Source organism: Microtus oregoni, unplaced genomic scaffold (genome assembly GCF_018167655.1).
Source record: "Microtus oregoni isolate MIOR12 unplaced genomic scaffold, Mior012 000016F_ref0000370, whole genome shotgun sequence".
In the NCBI taxonomy this organism is placed as follows: domain Eukaryota; kingdom Metazoa; phylum Chordata; class Mammalia; order Rodentia; family Cricetidae; genus Microtus; species Microtus oregoni.
The window spans coordinates 22833082-22841393 of NW_024543075.1; positions in this window are offsets into that span (position 1 = coordinate 22833082).

An 8312-nucleotide genomic window follows, 5' to 3' on the forward strand; every position below is an offset into this window, starting at 1 on the left:
ACAGAGGTCTACATTAATTATAAACTGGTTGTCCTAGTAGCTCCAGCTTCTTATTAATTAATTCTTACATCTTACATTAACCCATTATTCTTGTCTGTATTAGCCATGTGGCTCAGTACCATTTTGGTGAGGCAGTCACATCTTGCTTGCTCAGTGTCTGGCTTCCTCTGTGTCTGGATGACGACTGTAGACTGACTGTTTCCCCTCCCTGGAATTTTCCTGTTCTTGTTGTCCCGCCTCTACCTCCTGCCTGGTTGCCTCGCCTATACTTCCTGCCTGGCTACTGGCCAATCAGTGTTTTATTAAAAATAATACAAGTGACAAGATAAAAGGACCATTTCCCCACAGCATTAAATAATTTATTTTTATTTCCTGTGCAATAGTGTTTTGCCTGGAAGTATGTCATGTACAAAGGTGTTGGATCCCCTGGAACTGGAGGTGCAGACAGTTGTGAGTTGTCATATGGGTGCTGGGAATTGAACCCAGGTCATTCTGGAAGAGCATCTGGTGTTCTTAACGACTGAACCATCTCTCTAGCCCCAGCCAGTACTCTTAATCGCTGCCCCAACTCTCCAGTCCCTAGCTCATTAACTCTTACCCCAGGAGATAGGTGGTATTATTACTGTTTGAGGGAGGCAGTTTTGCTGTGTTTTCATATGTTATAGATGGAGAAACTGAAACTGTGAAAAATTAAGTAAAACTTTTGGGATATGATATGAGGCAGTCTTAAACGCAGATCTATGACAATTTTAAGAGTCCAAATCTTTTTTTTTTTTTTGATTCAGGTTCTCACTATGTAGCCCTGAACTAGTTTTGTAGACTAGGCTAGCCTTGAGCCCACAAAGATATCTTTTCTTCTCAAGTCCTGGAATTAAAGGAAGTGCCACCATGCTTAGACTAACTCTTAATTTTTTAAAAATATTTTTTGTACAAATATTTGCCTGCCTGTATGTCCATTTACCATGTGTATGTCTGGTCCTGTGGAGGTCAGAAGAGGGCAGCTAATCCCCTGGAACTGGAGTTAGAAGCAGCTATAAGCTACCATGTGGGTGCTATGAGTCAAACCTGGGTCTACTGCAAGAATAGTCAGTGCTCTTAACTGCTGAGCTGTCTCTCCAGTTGCCCCCTCCCAACTCTTAATTAAGTGACGTCTGAACCACTACTCTTGAAACATTAAAAATGACTATGTCAGATGTGATGACACATGCCAGTGATCCTAGCCTTCAAAAGGCTGAGGTAAACTGGGCATAGAGGTACATGCCTTTGATCCCAGAGCTCAAGTTCAGATCATCCTCTTCTACAGAGCAAATTACAGGACATTAAGGGCTACACAGAGGAAACTCTGTCTTGGGTGGGTGGGGGTGGGAACTGATGCAGAAGGAAAGTGAGCTCAAGGTCATCCTGAGCCACAAAAGCCAAAAAGGAGAGAGAAAAAAGGTGGGTATGGGACCAGGTGGTAGTGGCGCATGCCTTTAATCTTAGCTCTTGGGAGACAGAGACAGGCAGATCTCTGTGAGTTTGAGGCCAGCCTGGTCTACAGAGCAAGTTCCAGGACAGTCATAGTGGTTACACAGAGAGACCCTGTCTCAAAAAATCTAAAAATAAAAATAATAATAATAAAGAGGGTGAGGGAATAGAGAAAATACAGAAACTCATAGGCTTGTGCTCAAGGAATGAGAATATGAATGTGTTCCCAAAGTATTGTAATGCCAAGTAGACCTGGTATGGTGTTTTGGGTCTATAATCCCAGAATTTTAGAGGTGGAGACCAGAGAATCAGCAATTCAAGGTCATCTTCCATATAGAATAATTTTTTAAAATTATTTGTGTATTGTGCAAGTATACTTGTGAGATCAGAGGTCAACTTTCAGGAATCAGTTCTCACCTTCAACTGAGGTTCCAGGGATTGAATTCAGGTCACCAGACTTTTTCTGAGACAATGTTTTATGCTATAGCCCTGACTGTTCAGAACTAGAACTATCTCTATAGACCAGCTAACCTTGAACTCACAGAGATCTACCTGTCTTTACCTCCTGTGTGCCAGGATTAAAGGCATGTACCACCACTGCCCTATCCTGTCAGGTCAGCAGACTTTAACACAAGTACTTTTCCTCACTGAGCCAAGCTCCAGGCTAGCCAAGGCAGCACAGCGAGTCTTTGTTTTTTATTTATTTTTTTAAAGATTTATTTATTTATTTTGTTTACAGTGTTCTGTCTGCATGTATGCCTGCAGGTCAGAAGAGGGCACCAGATTTCATTGCAGATGGTTGTGAGCAACCATATGGTTGCTGGGAATTGAACTCAGGACCCCTGGAAGAACAGTCAGTGCGCTTAACCTCTGAGCCATCTCTCCAGCCCCCACAGTGAGTCTTTGCATCCTTGTCTCCCCCAAAACTCCCTCCAGGAGCCATAACGACTTTGAGACCAGCTTGAGCTGTATGAGACCCTATGTCAAACAAAGGATGCTAAGTTGATTCTGACACATGTCATAACACAGATGAACCTTGTACCAAAGTCACCAAAGGATGGATAGGAGACAAAGCAGAATAGTGGCTGTCAGGCTAAGGTAGAGGAAGTAGGGGATTGACCATACTGTTTGTTTGTTTGTTTTTTAGACAAGCATTCTCAGTCATTCTGATCATAAGCATCGTCATCCTTAGAAGCAGTAGTTTTGATTGCGAGGAATAAAGCAGTCTAGGAATACTCCACCAGGAATGCAATGAAAAATCTAAGACTTTAGATCCAAAGGTCAGGACTCCAACCGGACCTCTGAAGTAATTGGAATCTACCTGAAACCCACCGGGACCTGAAGTAGCTCCTTTTTGTTCCTCTAAACTGCCATTTTCTTACATTGGTCTCCTTGTGTTTATCTTTCCTCTCTGGACTCGCTTTCTCTGCATCTCTGCCACTCAGCCTTCAGTGCCCCTGCTAAATCATCTCTCCTCTATACTGCCCATTAAATACCAGAGGTTCTGTGTCCAAACTCCCAGGAGAGCATCTCATTGGCCTAGTCAGCTGTCTGCCCCTGGTCCTGTCAGCTGTGGTCAGTGGGACAGACAGGTAATGGCACCATCTTCAGGGTATCCACTGTAGTGAGAGAGGAATGCTTCCTCTTGTAGGATTCTCTGTTCAGTGGGTTTAGAGACTATTTCAGAAAAGTATATTTTGGTAGCCAAACTTTCAATCTCATACTGCCTGTGGTAGTTTGAATGTAACTGGCCCCATAATTTCATAAGGAGTGGCATTATTAGGAGGTGTGGCTTTGTTGGAGTAGGTATGGCCTTGTTGGAGGAAGTATGTCATTGGGGGCGGGCTTTGAGGTATCCTATGCTCAGAATACTGCCCAGTGTTTCAGTCAACATCCTGTTGCCTGCAAGAAGTCATTCACTCAACTCCAGCACCACCTGCACCCCACAGTGCTCCCCATCATGATGACAATGGACCGAACCTCTGAAACTATGTGAGCCGCCCCCAATTAATGTTTTCTTTTTTAAGAGTTCCCGTGGTTAACTCTTCACAGCAATAGTCAACCCTAACTAAGACACTGACTTTATTTAACTTAAGTTTTGTCTTAGAGCTAGGAATGTGTCTGGATAGCAGAGTGGTTTTTGCCTAAAATGCACAGAGCCCTGTGTTCATTTCCCAGCACCAATAAAACAAATTTTTTTCATAGTTTTTACTTTCGTGTGAAATTTACATTTATTATTTTAAAATTTTGAGATTGAGGCAGCCAGGAAGTCTGTTGTTCTTGGTTATAAACACAGTAATTAGTATGTTGCTTGATACACAGTAAAGAATCAAGTTAAAATCTCACCAATAAAAAAAAATGTTTGAAACCTTCATCTGTCAGACTAGTTTTTTCAGAAGAAGCTATCAGCTGGCTTAACTTGGCTAGATCCCAATAGTCTCCCAACATCACTTCCTCCACTCCAGGAAAAAGTCCTCCTTTGCAAGATCTGCTGTTGTAGTTAGCTGCCTGGTTCTTTGTTTATGTATTGTATTGAGTCCTGACACCTGGAAGGGAATGGTTTTGAGAAAGACCAAAGTGAAGTATGGCCAGGTAAGATGGTTCAATCTGTAGGGAGAGCTGAGTTATAATCTGGGTACTAGCTTTCAGAAACCCAAATCCAGTTTCTAACCTGCATAAACCGGGTTTCTTTTTCCCAGCTGATAGTTCAGTAGTAAACTGACTTAGTGACATCAGCCAGGGCTCAGGGTCATTCCACTGCTGTTTTCCTGCCCACAGATCTGCAGCAGCTTCCACTCAGGTCGGCTGCCACTTCCTCCTCTTGTCTGGGGGAGAGTGGTTTTCTATCGCGCTACAGGCATCCTCCCCCAGCACAACTTCCCATTTTTGTACCTATCAATGTTAGAGAAGAGAGGATTCCAGTACATCAGTTAGACTCAGAGATGGAATGGGGTCTGCTTCCCTGGGCCTGCACCTGAACCAAGTTAGGGCTGGCTTAGTAAAGACAAGGATTTGGGTGTTCACGAGGAAGGCAAAGAGCCTTGAAACATTTAAAGCAGAGAAGTGATAGGAGATTTGTTTTGGGAAGGTTATTCTTGGCCACAGGCTGAAGAGAGATTAGAGCAGGGCCAGACTAGAGGCAGAGCACCCTGGAGCCAAAATTGGACATGAATAAGTTGGCTCCTTAGTGTGACAAACAGTTTGTTCAGCATTGCCTAAGAACTGTATTTGAGTTCTCAGAGAAACAGAATCATGTGGACATGTGGCTAAAAAGAAACTTGGTGGAGGAAAGAGGAACTGTGGTTGGTATGTAAAATGAATAATGATAAATAAAAAAAGAAACTTTGTTTAAGGTAGTAACTCATGTGATTATGGGAGCTAAGGTCTTACCATCTCCACAAGCCAAAGTAGTTCACAGACCTGAATTGGGAGCATCCATAGCAGAAGACAGCAGTGTCCCAGCTCAAGCTACCAACTCCACATATTCTTCATGGCTCCTCAACAGATTGAATGAGCCCACCCATATAGGAGACAACCATCTGACTTTCTGAGTCTCCCAATTTCAGTTCTGATCGCTTCCAGAAACGTCTAACTGGCTACCATGGCCCCATCAAGTTAATACATAAAATTAACCCTCAGAGTCTTAGTTGAATAAACCACACACTTAAACTGAAAACAATAATCCAGCCATTGAATGGTCTGATAGATCCGCCTGTTAGCTTTTCTGACTTCATTTATTCCTGTCATGTCCCAGCCTCTTACTGGTCTTCAGCCACATCACCTTCCTTAGATTCTTGGGCATCCCTGCTTCCTTCCTGCCTTTGCTCATGCTGTCTACCCCCACCTTGTCTCCTCATTCTCAACCTTTGGATCTTAGCTCCAATGTCGACAGGAAGCCCCTGACGTCTCGAGTCTCTTCCTCCGTCATAAATCCTACTGGTTCTCTGCAGTACACAGTTGGAATTGATTATGGAAATGACTGAGTAATTAGTTCTGCAGCCACTTGTTAGAGTCAGATTGTGAGGTCCAAGTGTGCATCCCCAGTGTTGACAATGGCATGTTCACACAGTAGGTGATCTGTAAGCACACACTCAGAGACACAGGTCATCCATAGGTATCTGGAACCTCAGACACAAAGCTGGGGATGCTTGTCTAGCATGCAAAAAAGCACCTGTTTGATCCGCACCATGCCCACATTTGGCAGTAAGCACACTTTCTCGCTAGGCCTTGGTGGCACATGCCTGGGGGGTGAAGAAAAGAAAAAAAAGGGGGGTCTGGGATAAAAAAAGAAAGGGACTGGAGCGATGGCTCAGCAGTTAGGAGCACTGTCTGATCTTGACAGAGGACTTAGGTTCAATCCCAGCAGCCATATGACAGCTCACAACCATCTGTAACTAGTTCCAGAGGATCCAATGCTCTCTTTTGTCCTCTGTGGGCATCCCACACATGTGGTAGACAAACACAGAAATACATGCAGGCAAAACACCCATACACATAAAATAAAAATTAAAAAAGAAAAGAGCTGGGCAGTGGTGATGCACACCTTTAATCCCAGCATTCGGGAGGCAGAGGCAGGAGAATCTGAGTTTGAGGCCAGTCTGGGCTACAGAGCGAGTTACAGGACAGCTAGAGCTGTTACACAGAGAAACCCTGTCTCAAAAAGCAAATAAAATTAAAAAGGAAAGAAAAAAAACCCAAATACATCATCTAATTGGATCAGGTGTCAAGAGTGGCGATCAATGGTAGCCATTCTCTTCAGTTAGAATCCAGCATGCGGTGCCTGGGGAGTTTCACACATTTGTGGTTAATAGGGCATGTGACAGCACGACTGACAGGTTTTTAAATTTAGAAAGCAGAACACATTAAGTGTTTTATGATGATTTTGGGATTTCCAACTTTACCTTCAGATCTGGGCAAATTGTTTGGGTCCCAGCCATTCATTCTAACATCGGAAGATGAGCTCCACCCCCTACCTCTGTTTGCCCAGCTGGCCACTATAGCATATCCCTGACAAAGGATCTTTCTGTCTTGAGAACACCTCACGTCTCTTGGTTGGGTCTGTCTAATCTTGTCCTCATTCATTTATGGAGCAAACAGTGGGTGCCAGGTTCTGTTAGGCCTGAGGATGCTGAGGGAAAATAAGACAGGACCTTAAGTATGCATGTGCCACCCACATGGGCTTGTTACCTTTATTCATTTCTGAGACAGGCCTCGAACTTACAGAGATTACCTGCCATTGCCTCCTGAGTCCTAGGACTGAAGGCATATACCACCACCGCTAGGTTTAAACTCTCCCTTTTCCTACCACCTCGCAAGTGCTGGAATCCTAGGCACATGCATGCTACCACATCCAGCTGTTATCCTTAATGACTGATAATTGTTATGCTTTTTTTGGTTGTTTATTTTGAAACAAGGTCTCTCTCTGTAGTCCTGCCTATCTTGGAGCTGGCTTTATAGACCAGGCTGGGCTCAAACTTACAGAGATCCTCCTGCCTCTACCTCCTTATGAGTGCTAAGATTAAAGGCGGGCACTAACACACTCAGCTATTAAGCTTTTAAAAACGAAAGAACTAGGGCTGGAAAGACGGCTCAACAATTATGAGCCTTGCTGTTCTTGCAGAGGACCTGTGTTTGTTTCTCAGCACCCACATGGTGCTTCACAACTCTGTGTAACACCAGTTCCAGAGGATCTGGTGGGCTCTTTTGACCACCTTGGGCATCAGGTGTGCATGCACACACATAGCAGTAATGATTTAAAAAGAAATATAGGCCAGGGGGCTGGAGAGATGGCTCAGTGGTTAAGAGCATTGCCTGCTCTTCCAAAGGTCCTGAGTTCAATTCCCAGCAACCACATGGTGGCTCACAACCATCTGTAAAGAGGTCTGGCGCCCTCTTCTGGCCTTCAGGCATACAGACAGAATATTGTATACATAATAAATAAATAAATAAATATTTAAAAAAAAAAAAGAAGAAGAAATATAGGCCTGAGCTGTGCATAGTGGGACAGGTCTGTAACCCCAGCAAGTGAGATGGGTCACCTTGAAGTTGGGGCCAGCCTGGGCTACAGATTTCAGACACTGTCTCAGGAGGAAAAGAAAAAAAAAGTCAGTCTGGTAACACCTGCTTGTAATTCCAGGACGCTGAGGAAGGAAGATTGTGTGAGGAGGTGAAGATCTTGCCTCACAAAACCAAACCAAATGGGAGTGAGTTGAAAAGATGAGACAGATTTCCTATATTATTTCTATCAAGATGATACATATTTCCTATATTTCTATCAAGATGAGACATATTTCCTATATTTCTATCAAGATGATACAGATTTCCTATATTTCTATCAAGATGAGACAGATTTCCTATATTATTTCTATCAAGATGATACAGATTTCCTATATTATTTCTATCAAGATGATACAGATTTCCTATATTTCTATCACCACTTTGCCCTTTTGTTATTTGAGACAGGGTCCTTCTGTGCAGCTCAGCTGCCCTAGATGATTCTCCTGCCTCAGCTTCCAGAGTGCTGGAATAACCGCTGTGCCACACATATGGCTTCCCTATTGTTTTTTTCCCCGTTATTATCGTTAGCACCTGTGTTGGGAATAAAACGGTGGGCCTCGCGCATGCCTGGCAACCACTTTCAGCCACCCCCAGTCCCATTTCTCCTCCTCTTTAAATCACTCTGTGGCACATTTGTCAAAGTGAATGAGCCAGTGCTGTACATTTTATTAGCTGAAGTCTATTTATTTAGAATCCCTTGGTTTTACTTCGTTTTTGCTTTTATAAGAGTAAGGCCCTGTCACCCAGCCTAGCCTGGAACTCCCAGTCCAGAAGCTTCAATGCTGGGT